Source organism: Podarcis vaucheri (genome assembly GCF_965113315.1).
Source record: "Podarcis vaucheri genome assembly, chromosome: 5".
Taxonomy (NCBI): domain Eukaryota; kingdom Metazoa; phylum Chordata; class Lepidosauria; order Squamata; family Lacertidae; genus Podarcis; species Podarcis vaucheri.
The window spans coordinates 38365293-38378212 of record NC_138763.1 but is presented as its reverse complement, the minus strand read 5'-3'; positions in this window follow the sequence as shown (position 1 = coordinate 38378212).

Below are 12920 nucleotides of genomic sequence, written 5' to 3'. Positions count from 1 at the left end.
GAAAAATATTTCACACCCCTGATATATATCCTAAAAGAAATTCTGAGTGCTAAGTCTTTCAAGAGCTCTTTGCCATGTTAACTAAATGGAACCTTTATGTTCCAAGGACTTCTCCATACCAGCTCCAGAGAGAAACAACAGGAGGTGCCTACCACCAGCATGACCTGGTTGTTGAATTTTCCAGGTGCAGATAACTAATTGTTGCTGGAAATGTCATGCTGAACCAGATAGATGGACAGACCATTGATTTGAACCAGCAAAAAGTCATTCTTATGGGCTGATTTCACCATCTGAAAATGTGCAGTATGTACAAAGAACACAGGAAGGAACAGGCAACAAGAATGCAAATGTTCAGAAAGGAATGTAAAAACAAAATCGCACCAAATTCAACAAGAATATTCTGTAATGCCGACACAACTCAAGTTATGGGTAAAGTGTTTTACAAATAAATAGATAATATGCTGATTCCCAAGGGGTGTGTTGTGAAGGGTAGAATAATTATCTCACACTTGTAGTTGGCTCTGTAATGATGAGAAACGACTGCTTATGAGAGGCGTGCTGTGGCAGCGAGATGAGAAGATCACTGGAGGAAAGAAGGGATTTAAGCCAAAAGTTGGCTTTGCCTATCTCTGAAGAAACCTCTCTCAACGCTTTCGCAATACAGCTACCCCAAATGGCCTGGTTACATTTTTGAATGAAATCCTAAAACAGGATACATCTGAAGTCACGCTAAGGTCTGCACCCTGCCAGTTGTTCCCTAGAGAGCTTAATGGAAGTACGTAGAGACATGGATAAATAAACTAGACTCTGAGTTTCCATCACTTAAGAACTGAAAATGCCCTTAGTTTTCCCTCCCAACATTACATTCCACGTAGCAATTGCCGTTGCCACACAAGGGAGATTTTATGCAATTGTAAATAGGAGCAAGTTAGATGGTTGGGAAGCAGTTTCCCAACCAGTGTGTAACCCACACTAGGAAAAATGTTCAAGAGTTCCAGACATGGAGGAAGGATTTGAATATCTGGCAGATCACCAGTGCTCGCTCATAGCTGGACAAAAACAGGCATCTCCGCCTAAAAATCTACAGCACCCCTCCAGTCTCTCCAGTTCAAGCCCATCACCCTATCCAGCAATATCCCTCCCATCTCCTAGCACAGTGCAGAGAAGGTGAATGAACTCGTGTGCCAGGATCTAGGAGCGAACACTCTGTCCACATTCTTGGATGCAAGGCTGGAATGTCAGGTCCTGTTCTGATGCCAGAGGCCACATTCCTTCAAGATGTTGCTCTCAAAAATGCCAAGATCCTCTCCAGAGAGAATGCAGGAGCATTGCTTTTGCCCAGGACAGAGGATTCCCAGTTAAAAACACAGGAGGGTGTTTTCAAAACATATATTAAATTGTCATTGTTGTTTTTGTGCTGAAAACTGTGATAGAGCACTTTGTGTTTACAACACATACTATCCAGAGGGAATTGCTGGAATGCTCGCCTCCACAAACCCCTCCCCCCTCCCTCCCCACCCCAATTTTAGGCCATAAGGAAGTTTCCCCCAAATATTGAAATCCTCAGTCTGTTGGCCACATAATTTTTTCAGAATGTACAGTATATCAAACATTGGTCATGCGAATCATGGTGCCAAACAGCAAGAAAGCAATGGAAGGGAAGAAAATCACAGTCAGGTAGAAGCGAGGCATATGTTGCTGGACAAAGTAGCCCACCCACATCAGATTTAAAAAACATAGAACTGCAGAGTTGGAAGGGATCCCAAAGGTCATCTAGTCCAATCCTCTGCAATGCAAGAATTACAGCCAAAAATCCCTGACAAATGGCCACCCTACCTCTGCGTAACAACCTGCAATGAAGGAGAGTCCAGCACCTTCCGAGGGAGTCTGTTCTGCTCTTACCATCAGAAACTTCTTCCCAATCCTTCTAGCCAAGTTCTCCTTTCTCCCACAATGGTCAATTGTTCTGTTTGTTTTGGGATGCCTGCCTTTTTAATCACACCCAGCTTCCCATGGTCTAAGAGAGGGATGGGGAACATGATGGGCAGGGCTGAAGCCAAATATGGGCAGGCACCCCTTTCTCTCCTTGCCACCCCCTTCCCCCCCCTCCTTACCACCCAGATGAAATTAGGATGTGGACTACATGAAATTAGCACGCAGGCTGTCCACCCCGGTCTAAGATCATGGATTCATCAGTAATTGGATGGATCCCCTAACCACTGATATTCCTTGCAGCTGGCTTTATGCTTCCTGAAGCCTAATTATACTATTGGAATGTGCCTTGGCCTGTAGCTGAGTTTCAAAGGTCACTTATGAGCCATATGAAGAAACAGTCACTTCCCTTTTCTTTGGATTGATTCATGTTTACCTTGCCTTCTTGACACAGCATCCAAAGCTTTTTGGTGGCAGTGCCCTTGGGACTGTTAGGATAAGAGGCAGGGAGGCCAATCGTAGGTGGAGCCAGAGCAAAAGACAGTCAGAGCCAACTGATTCTATCTCTGATATTCCTCCCTGCTGAGTTCTATAAGGGGAAAATTGACACCAGGGAGAAGGAGGTGTCAGGGTTCACCCACTTAGCAGGAACCAGATGAGGACTGGTTGAGGGCAAGCCAAGGTTGGCGAGGACCAGTCTCCACTGCAAATAATACATTAATTAAATATCAACCTAAAAAAAGTATCTCTGACAGTAGCAGGAATGCACCTAAGTTGGCTAAAACCAGGCAAAATCAACTGCTGAAAGATACTTTTTTGATTCTTGTTTTAAACTCTGATGCTGTACAGAACTGTGCATAAATGTGACCAATTTGTTTGAATCACGCCATTCATTGCCCATCTGCTTCCCCCTGAAGCTGGCAGCTGTTTTCACATAACAAACAGGAGGAACACGAAGAAACTGAAAAGAATGCAAGGAGGAGAAACTAGTCCTCAAAATTGTGGCCCATTAAATTTATTGCAGCAGAACACATTTTCCAAGAGGGGTTCCTTCTTTAGGAGCAATCTTGCACTTTCAAATGTTACAGAGTATCTGAAGCAGCTTGCCCAAATGTTGCTGGCATGATGTGTCTAATAGATTGAGGGGGGGTTGTTATTCTTGCTATGCAGGAGCAAGAGATGGACAGAGCAGCTTGTTTCCAGCATGTGACCTTTTCTCATGTGTTCAGGCATAAATCTGTTCCATCCCATCTCCACATCAATCTAAAACGCACGCACAAAAATATTATTGTCACAAAATATTCTAGGTTTTGTATGCATTTTATTCTGTAACATACAGCTTGGCATACACCCTAAAATGTGCAGTTGTATGCATTTTAACTAAAGATGTGCATTTTTATATGCATTTTGATACATTTTCTGAGCTGAGAACTGCATTGCAAAATTCTGAGAAGCTTCAAAACCGATGATTGGACACTAGAAAGAGTATAGAAAATAGAAAATAAAAGTAGACAGTGGTTTACAAAATGATTTAAGTATGGAGAGAGAAATTGTGTGGCTCAGGATTACTCACAACACACTAGGTGCCTGTGACCATATTCAGCACAACAATTACAAGGGCAATAAATGAATTACTGTACCAAGATACAACATACTGTACTTCGAAGGAACTGTTCAAAATATGTGCAACTAAAGGGAAAGTATGTACACTGACAGAATAAAAAAAAAAACTGATCACACAGAAAGACTGGATCATGCTGGCTTTTCACTCATATGGAAGGAATTAATTTTGGGTGCTCTTCCTAGTTCTCCCATATCCTTTAGAAAATGATGAAGTGATCAGGGCTGCTTATCAGTGAATCAGCAGGCACACCATTGATGCATACGAAACCATAATGTTTTCTTACTAATGGAAAGCGGTGGTGCTTTTCTAGAGGTCATTTACAGCAGCTTCTTCAGCAATGAATTCTCTCAGCCATCTGATCATGAATGAAAGAAATTAAGCTTCTTCTGGTGTTTCCAAAGAAATAAGGAAATGAAGTCTCACTTCTTAAAATGGGGGTCATGTTATTCTGTACACCCATGTTATAAATATATAACATTAGTGCATGTGGAGATGGAGAATTTGCCTGAAAACTCAAGCTTTCTTATAGATAGGATTCTTAGTCTAATAAGGGTTTGTTTTTTTCTTGTTGTGTTGGGGCCTTAGGGAACACTGACACCTAGTGGTCCCAGAGCTTGGTTTAATTTAGATTATGATATCACACAGTAGTCTGATCTCTAACATGCATTTGGGGACCCAATTTGGGGTAGCACTCTGGGTTAAACCACAGAGCCTAGGGCTAGCCAATCAGAAGGTCGGTGGTTCGAATCCCCACGATGGGGTGAGCTCCCGATGCTCGGTCCCTGCTCCTGCCAACTAGCAGTTCGAAAGCACATCAAAGTGCAAGCAGATAAATAGGTACCGCTCCAGCGGGAAGGTAAACGCCGTTTCCGTGCGCTGCTCTGGTTCACCAGAAGCGGCTTAGTCATGCTGGCCACATGACCCGGAAGCTGTACAACAGCTCCCTCGGCTAATAAAGCTAGATGAGCACTGCAACCCCAGAGTTGTCCACAACTGGACCTAATGGTCAGGGGTCCCTTTACCTTTTCTTTCTTTCTTTCTTTCTTTCTTTCTTTCTTTCTTTCTTTCACAATATATTTATATAGTGGCAGTGCTGTTGTTGTGACCCACCTCAGATCACGCTGCAACCTGGTAGTGGATCCATACCTAGCAGCTGAAGACTAATGTGCTACATTGTAAGAGAAGTCCACTTACCCACAGCGCCTCCTCTCCTGCCAATGCTGCAGGGCCGGGGGTCAGGATCTGATCCCTGCTGGAGCACAGGCTTCGGCTCATGCTCCCGCCTTGAAATCCTGCTCTGCACCAGCCTGCCAAATTGGCCAATGGCAGGCTGGTGCAGAGGGCTGGGCTGTCCAGGGATGGGCTTGAGGGAACAATCAGGATTCCCTCAGGACTGCTCCCAGGGGGATTTAAAACCACCCACGCCAGCCCCCAATGCCCAGCTCTTCTTCAACAGATCAAGATTGACGGGCTTCTTTGGATCAAGTTCAGCACAAGACCAGGGGATTAGCGACAGGGTGAGCTCCCGTTGTTCGGTCCCTGCTCCTGCCAACCTAGCAGTTCGAAAGCACGTCAAAGTGCAAGTAGATAAATAGGTACCGCTCCGGCGGGAAGGTAAACGGCATTTTTCTATGCGCTGCTCTGGTTCGCCAGAAGCGGCTTCGTCATGCTGGCCATATGACCCAGAAGCTGTACACCGGCTCCCTCGGCCAATAAAGCAAGATGAGCGCCACAACCCCAGAGTCGGCCACGACTAGACCTAATGGTCAGGGGTCCCTTTACCTTTAACCTTAGCCTTGGTTGGAGAGGGTGTTGTACCCTTGCCTTCCCCTCCAGAAATAGGGTTTCCCTTTAAAGGGATTCATGATGGAGTTGTTTTTGTCTGTTTGCCCAGATGGGGGGCTTGGGCCTAGAGACAGTGATCCCTGCCGGGATCCCCCTATTTGATGTAAGTCATAGGAATCCCCGCTGCTGGGTTGATCCTGATGTCATATCCAGTAGGCAACCTGGAAATAAATGCTTCCCCAATGCCTTTGCCAAACCACTTTATCTGTAGTCAATAAAGTTGTGGCCTGGTTTGATCCCATTCAACTATGCTGTTTCCTTTATTGGTAGCTCACCTGAGCAGTGGGCAGGGAGTGCATGGTCTGGGCCTGCAATTATTACATTTCTTCATGTGTATGTTTTCCACTCTCCTACTTTTCCCATCTCATGTCAGCTTATGCTGCAGAGAGCTCCTTTCCCAGCAAAGTCTCTGGACCCAACTTAGAAGTGACCAAAGAGAACACAGCTTTGTTTCTGGAGGGCTAGCTAGCAGCATGGCACTTTAAGCTGAACCACCAGCTGAGCCCATTTTTAGGAAGATCAGGACTGGCAATAGAGGCACACACCCCGGTTACATACCGTATATCTGGACTGAATTGCTGCAACCTACTCTACATAGGGATTCCTTTGAATAGTCTCTGGGAAACTTGCTGTTGAAATGGAATACTCAGGATAAAACGGTGAAATCTGCTATGATCATATGGGCACAAGATGTTGGACATAACATTATGATGGCTGACTGGGAACAGTTATGGACCACAGGTATGAAGTTTACGGCATGTAATGCCTTAAGAGAGAATCTAATGAAAATGATCTATAGGTGGTACATGACACCAGTCAAGCTTGCAAAAATCTACCATTTGCCTGACAACAAATGTTGGAAATGTAAGGAGACTGAAGGTACATTCTTTCACCTTTGGTGGACATGCCCAAGGATTAAGAACTTCTGGGAGATGATTTATAATGAAATGAAAAAGGTATTTAAATATACCTTCCTGAAGAAACCAGAGGCCTTTCTCCTGGGCATGGTCGGCCAATTGGTGCCAAAGAAGGATAGAACTTTTTTTATGTATGCTACAACAGCAGCAAGAATACTTATCGCAAAGCACTGGAAGACACAAGATTTACCCACCCGGGAAGAATGGCAGATGAAGCTGATGGACTACATGGAATTGGCGGAAATGACTGGCAGAATCCGAGACCAGGGAGAAGAGTTGGTGGAAGAAGATTGGAAAAAATTCAAAGTATGCTTACAGAAATATTGGAAAATTAATGAATGTTAGAAGGATGCTGGAATGAAGTTACATGGTTTTAGCAGAAATGTTATAAAGAACTAAGTAAAAATAGATTGTTAATGGGCCAAAGTGTAAAATTTAAGGTCAGATTGTGTTAAGATAAATTATAGAACAAAAATTGAGAAAGATGGAAAGGATTTGCTGAAATAGCTAATTGAACAAGAATACAAAAAAGGGAGGTATGAGGAGGTCGATGATACAAGTAAATGAAAGGTAGAGATATAGAGATATTGGATGTGTTTTTTGAAAGTTTTTGCTTTTCTTGTTGTTTTGTTTTTTGTTTTTTTGTTTGTTTGTTTTCTCTTTATTTTTGATGTATTGTGAACTTTTTACTGTTTTCTTCTTCTTTTTGTAACTATTAAACTTTTAATAAATATCTTTTTTTAAAAAATGAATAGTCTCTGGGAAACTTCATCTGGTCCACATTGTGGCAATAAGGATTTTGGTGAGTGTACCACTTCAGAGCATCGCGCAGGTGATGCGACACATATTTTACAATAGCTGTGCTGGCTTTTGATTAACTTCCAGGCATATATTAAGGTGATGATTATTACATGTAAAGAAGAAGAAGAAGAAGAGTTTGGATTTGATATCCCGCCTTTCACTCCCTTTAAGGAGTCTCAAAGCGGCTAACATTCTCCTTTCCCTTCCTCCCCCACAACAAACACTCCGTGAGGTGAGTGGTGCTGAGAGACTTCAAAGAAGTATGACTGGCCCAAGGTCACCCAGCAGCTGCATGTGGAGGAGCGGAGACTCAAACCCGGTTCCCCAGATTACGAGTCCACCGCTCTTAACCACTACACCACACTGGCTCTCAAAGCACTAAGTGGCTTGGGCCCAGGTTATGGCTTGGTGGCAAAGCATCTCCCTTGCATGCAGAACTTCCCAGGTTCAATTCCCAGCGTCTCCAGGTTGCACTGGGAGAGAGAGAACCCTGTCTGAAAATCTGGAGAACCGCAAACAGTCAGTGTAGACAACAGTTAGCTAAATGGACCCGTGGTTTGACTCAGTAAAAGGCAGGTTCCTGTGTTCCTATAGCTAAAGGACTGTTTCCACCCAAACAAGCCTGCCTAAGATCTCTGCATGAATCTCTTATTTGTTTCCCAGTGGTGGTGGTGTTGCTGGTGTGTGTGTGTGTACAAAATATATATGAAAGGTAAATGAAAACTACAAAAAATAGTATTAATACATCTCCAAATAAGTAACAGGGAAGAAAACAATCCAATGAAGCTGGCTGTCAAATAAATGCTAGTTGTCTGTTGTGGGGTAGGAAATGGAAGGGAGTATTGTGGAAGCAAATGTACAGTAGATGGCTGGAATCCTGAGCAGAATTCTACACCACAACTTTTTGGTGCAGATCATAGGTACCTTCAGACATCTGAAGGCAGCCCTGTTAGGGAAGTTTTTAATGTTTGATATTTTATCGCTTCATTATTATTATTATTATTATTATTATTATTATTATTATTATTATTATTATTATATTGGGAGCCGCCCAGAATGGCTGGGAAAACCCAGCCGGATGGGTGGGGTATAAATAAAGATGATGATGATGATGATGATGATGATGATGATGATTTTAAAATTGCTAAGTACAGTGGTACCTCAGGTTACATATGCTTCAGGTTACATACACTTCAGGTTACAGACTCCGCTAACCCAGAAATAGTACCTCGGGTTAAGAACTTTGCTTCAGGATGAGAACAGAAATTGTGTGGCAGCAGCGTGGCAGTGGGAAGCCCCATTAGCTAAAGTGGCACTTCAGGTTAGGAACGGACCCCCAGAACGAATTAAGTACTTAACCCGAGGTACCACTGTATGTGATAGTAGTGCTTTAAATTTTTAACCCCCTGTTAAAACAGCAGGTGGCAGTGCAGTTATGATTTTCAGTTGGATGCAAACTGCAAAATGCCAGGCATGAAATGAGTGGGACAGTAGCTCTGGAAGTTTGTTTCCTATTTTAAAGACAGGAACAACTCAATATATCATTTAAAATTGATTAATAAATTATTTAACTGATAATATACTGAAGATATACTTTTAATTATATACACACATAGAGAAACACTCTGATCCTTGTCTGCAGGTAGTCACCCACGATACACCAAGATAAGCAGGGCTAGTGGCCCAAGACAGCAGCTGAAGATGTGCATCCACATGTAAATTATGGGCTGGATGAGAAAGTGTATTGAAACCTACAAATTGCCATATGGGTGGAGATCACAGCTGGTGGGACCTGCAGAACCAAACCAGTCATGTGTTGAGTTTATTACTAAAAAATATGCTAGTTCAGCTATAAAGTGGGGCTGAGACAGCTAATTTTTTAACTCCAAAAATAGTGTATGGAGAATGGGAGCGAAACCCAGTCATTTCCCTAACTTACCTCACTGCGCTCCACTGCTTCTGGTACCAGTACGTGGAGGAAATGTTATTATATGTGTACGGTTCTCTGAAGCCAGAAAGCGAACCTGCCTGCAGAAGCTGGAATGCATGCAGATCCCCCTTGTTGGGTCAGGGTGTCAAGACAATGAGAAAATTGCCATTTCCGCCACAGCTTCACAAGACAAATTTTCCCAGATGTTGGATGAATATTGCAATTCCCCCTCCCTGCTGCCTCTCCCCACTTCCCCTGTGGCAGGATGTGCTGACACCAAATATTACAAGACACACGCACCTTCTTGTTTGATGTGGCGGCAGGACACATGACTGTTAAGGAGAGAGCCTGTTTGTTGATGAGACAGAGCATGTTAGCCTTATGTTTTCACTGTTTTGAATGTAATGCAAGAGCTTGGGTTTGCCAATTTCTGTTTTAAGCATATTAGAGCTGTAATGTGGGTTACAGCCGAGGAGCTGCTTTCCACAACTTTCTTGTTCCCATCTTAAAAAAGCAAATAATAAGAAACGGAAAAACAAAACCCATGTCTTTGTAACATCTGAATGGAGTGTGTTGGTCTCCTTTCCACCATCCATGTATGGTCAGCAGGATTAATACTCCGGCCAAGGTGAGGCCTTGTGACATACAGGCTTGTATTCAATGCAGTGTTGAGCGGATTGTTCTGTCAGCACAAGGAATTCTCCCTGTGCAATCAAATGATATCTCCCTCTGCTTTCCATGTGTGGCCCCTAAATCTGTTCTGGGTTTCCCCATAAACCTCCGGAGCAGATGTAGGAATGGAACAGAGCAGTGGTTCCCCATGGGCTAAGTACTGCAAACCCATTTTTTTTTTGAAAAGCCGGGCCATGGAACCCCTTCTTTTGAAAACACTGATATCTCTGTGGTAGTTTTTGTTATGTGAATGGTGCCACCATACCCTTCAACATGTCGCAATGCAAAACTGGGACGTGTGTTTTCCGGGCCATGCTCCCATGTGAGCCACATGACCCATGCAAGAGCACAGCCCCCCCCCCCGAATGGGATATCCTGGACAGTTGATGAGTATGTGCCACGGACCCCCCGGGTGGGTTTACACAGACACCCTGGGGTTTGTGGACCACCGGATGGGAACCACAGGTGTCGTGTGTGTGCAGGAGTGGGGAATCCCACAGTGCTAGTGCTAATGTTTGCACTAGTGAAACTATTTTGTTGACTACTGCTCATACATACTGGTTTCTTTCCCACCTCTACCTCCTTTTTTACATGGCACATTACATGGCAGCAAAAATACTTGCCACTCTGCTTACAGGCACTGGAGTTCCACACAAATTCCCAATGTGCTACATGCACCACTATTAGCACAGCTGCTTAACAACTCTTCTGCATTATGAAACAGATGAGTAGTGACAACTGACAGCCAGTGACTTGAGATACAGTGACTTGTGCATTGGCTTAGATAGGTAGATAGATAGATAGATGATAGATAGATAGATAGATAGATAGATAGATAGATAGATAGATAGATAGATATAGATAGATGGTATAGGTATAGGGAGAGAGAGAGAGAGAGAGAGAGAGAGAGAGAGAGAGAGAGAGAGTTGATAGATATAGATAGATGATAGATAGATAGATAGATAGATAGATAGATGATAGATAGATGATAGATAGATAGATGATAGATAGATAGCCCAAGACATGACACTAATGTTCACTGAAGTTCTGGGGCTGCCATATTTTGAAGAGCAAAAAAGAGGACACATTTGCCGACTTCTACTTTAACTATGGATCACCATGATGACTCTCATTTTACATACCCATGAGAAAAACACTGTGTTCTGGAAAAAGAGAACCTATAGCAAGCCTGTCTACCTCACAGGGTTGTTGTGAAACTAAAATGCAACTCGGATCTCCTTGAAGGATGGACAAGATACAAGTATAGCACATTCACTGTCTCCTGGATATAGCAATGCCCTTTTAGCAATCATATGAGGAAAGGAGACATGTAAATCTATGCCTGCCTTTGAGCATGTCAAATTTTTGAGCTGCAGAACTAAGCAAGCCGGAGGGCACTGTTGGTCTGCAATGTTGTCATTTTTCCTTTGAGGAAGGAGGACAAGGAGCAGGGGAGAAAGAGACATTTTATCTTTTCCACTGAATTATGCTCTAGTCTGCTAAACATAAAACAGAATCATATGTGTAATTGGAAACGTAATGCTCAGCTAGCAGTCGGGACAATCAATGGCTTTGGTCATCTATTTACCATGAAAATGCTTCAGAAATGTAGGATGAATTTATATTCAGACTACCTTGCAGCCTGGCCAACATTCCAGACACATACAGAAATAGGCGCATAGGCAATGGCCACATGTAAAATCCCAGAGGAAAAGCCCTTTCATGCTTAGCACCATTACACCACACACCGCTCCCCTTATAAGGCAAACAAAGGAATGGTATGTAGGCTCCCGACCACAGGCTGTAATAATGTGCAGATGCTCTGCTCTTTTCCAGCTTCAGACCACATGCATCTGCTTATTTAATTCAGTTGCAGTAACAGTTGTAGCCCTCAATTAATGTTCTTAATGTTCCTAGAATGCTTTCTCCAGAATCTGCTCTGTGTGAAATACTAACTGCCTGAATGCTTGAGTTTTTCTACACCACGTCCATCCTGGAAAAAATTCTGGGAACAAACAGGCTTACTGAATAAATAAATAAATAACCCTCTGTGCCGAGGTGTTCGGAGCATGACTGTCCTCTGATGAAAGCTGCCTTGCCCACCTAGCTCATTAAAGACAATTTGCTAAGAGAAAGTAGATTGTATAAATTAGATCAGTAGAAACCTGACCAAATATGAGCTTTTAATACACTGCTAACTCGCTGTTGCAACCATAAAGTGGGCCTGATTCAGGAAAATGCAACCAGTGCTGTGTGGCAGTGGCTGAAAACACAATACTTTATTTTACTTTATTATCACTAAAACATTTATATTGTGGAATAAATGCTCTGATGAGGCAGCAGGCAAAAACGGCAAAAATAAAAACTATTTTAAACAGCAGTTTAGTCCTTTTAAAATTAGCAATGAAACATCAAAAATTTTGGAAGGCGTTTTTTGAACTAGGCAAAATGACCAGCCAAAACCTCTCCAGGCGTCCTCCCATGTATATGCGGGAGCACCCTTTAAATGCCCTGTCTGCAATCCAGACCAAAAACACTGTATCCAAATATATCCACAACTAGAATTGTAGCTCTGAGGCCGAAAGCTGCGGCTGCTGTGCTACCCCACACGTCAGCTGTTAGGCAAGGAGGCTGAGCAGCCTAAGCAAAGCCGCGCTGTGCCTCCAGTCTCTTCAGGGTTTCCTCTGCCCTCACTGATGCCCTCTTTGGGCTCCAGGGACAATCTCCTTGCAAGCCACTAGGACTCTCCAGCTCTATCTGCAGGAGTTGAATGTATTTATTTATTTTCTGGTGCCACATATATATGTGAGAGTTGATTGCGGCTGTAGTTAGATCTGATTCTAGCACTCTTCCTGGCTGGAAGTGCTAGTAATAATGCTACTGGCTGCAGTGTGGCTGGAACTAGCTAGTCACGGGGGGGGGGGCCTCTGTGCCCACAAAGGTGGGATGATACAACCCAATTCGGGACATAGCGTTATCTGGACATTGGCTCCAACAAAGGCGAGTCATTGAGGGTAAAGCGAAATGGGATGATTGTGATGTTACATGGTTTCCATTCATTATATTAATAAATCCCAGTCTCCCTAGGCCACCAGCACCCCCAAAAGCAAAATGGCGGGGCTACCTCCAATAATGAGAATGATGACAGTAGAACTCAGTTTATGTTTACTGACACTTTATTTTATTTGGCAGACATGTT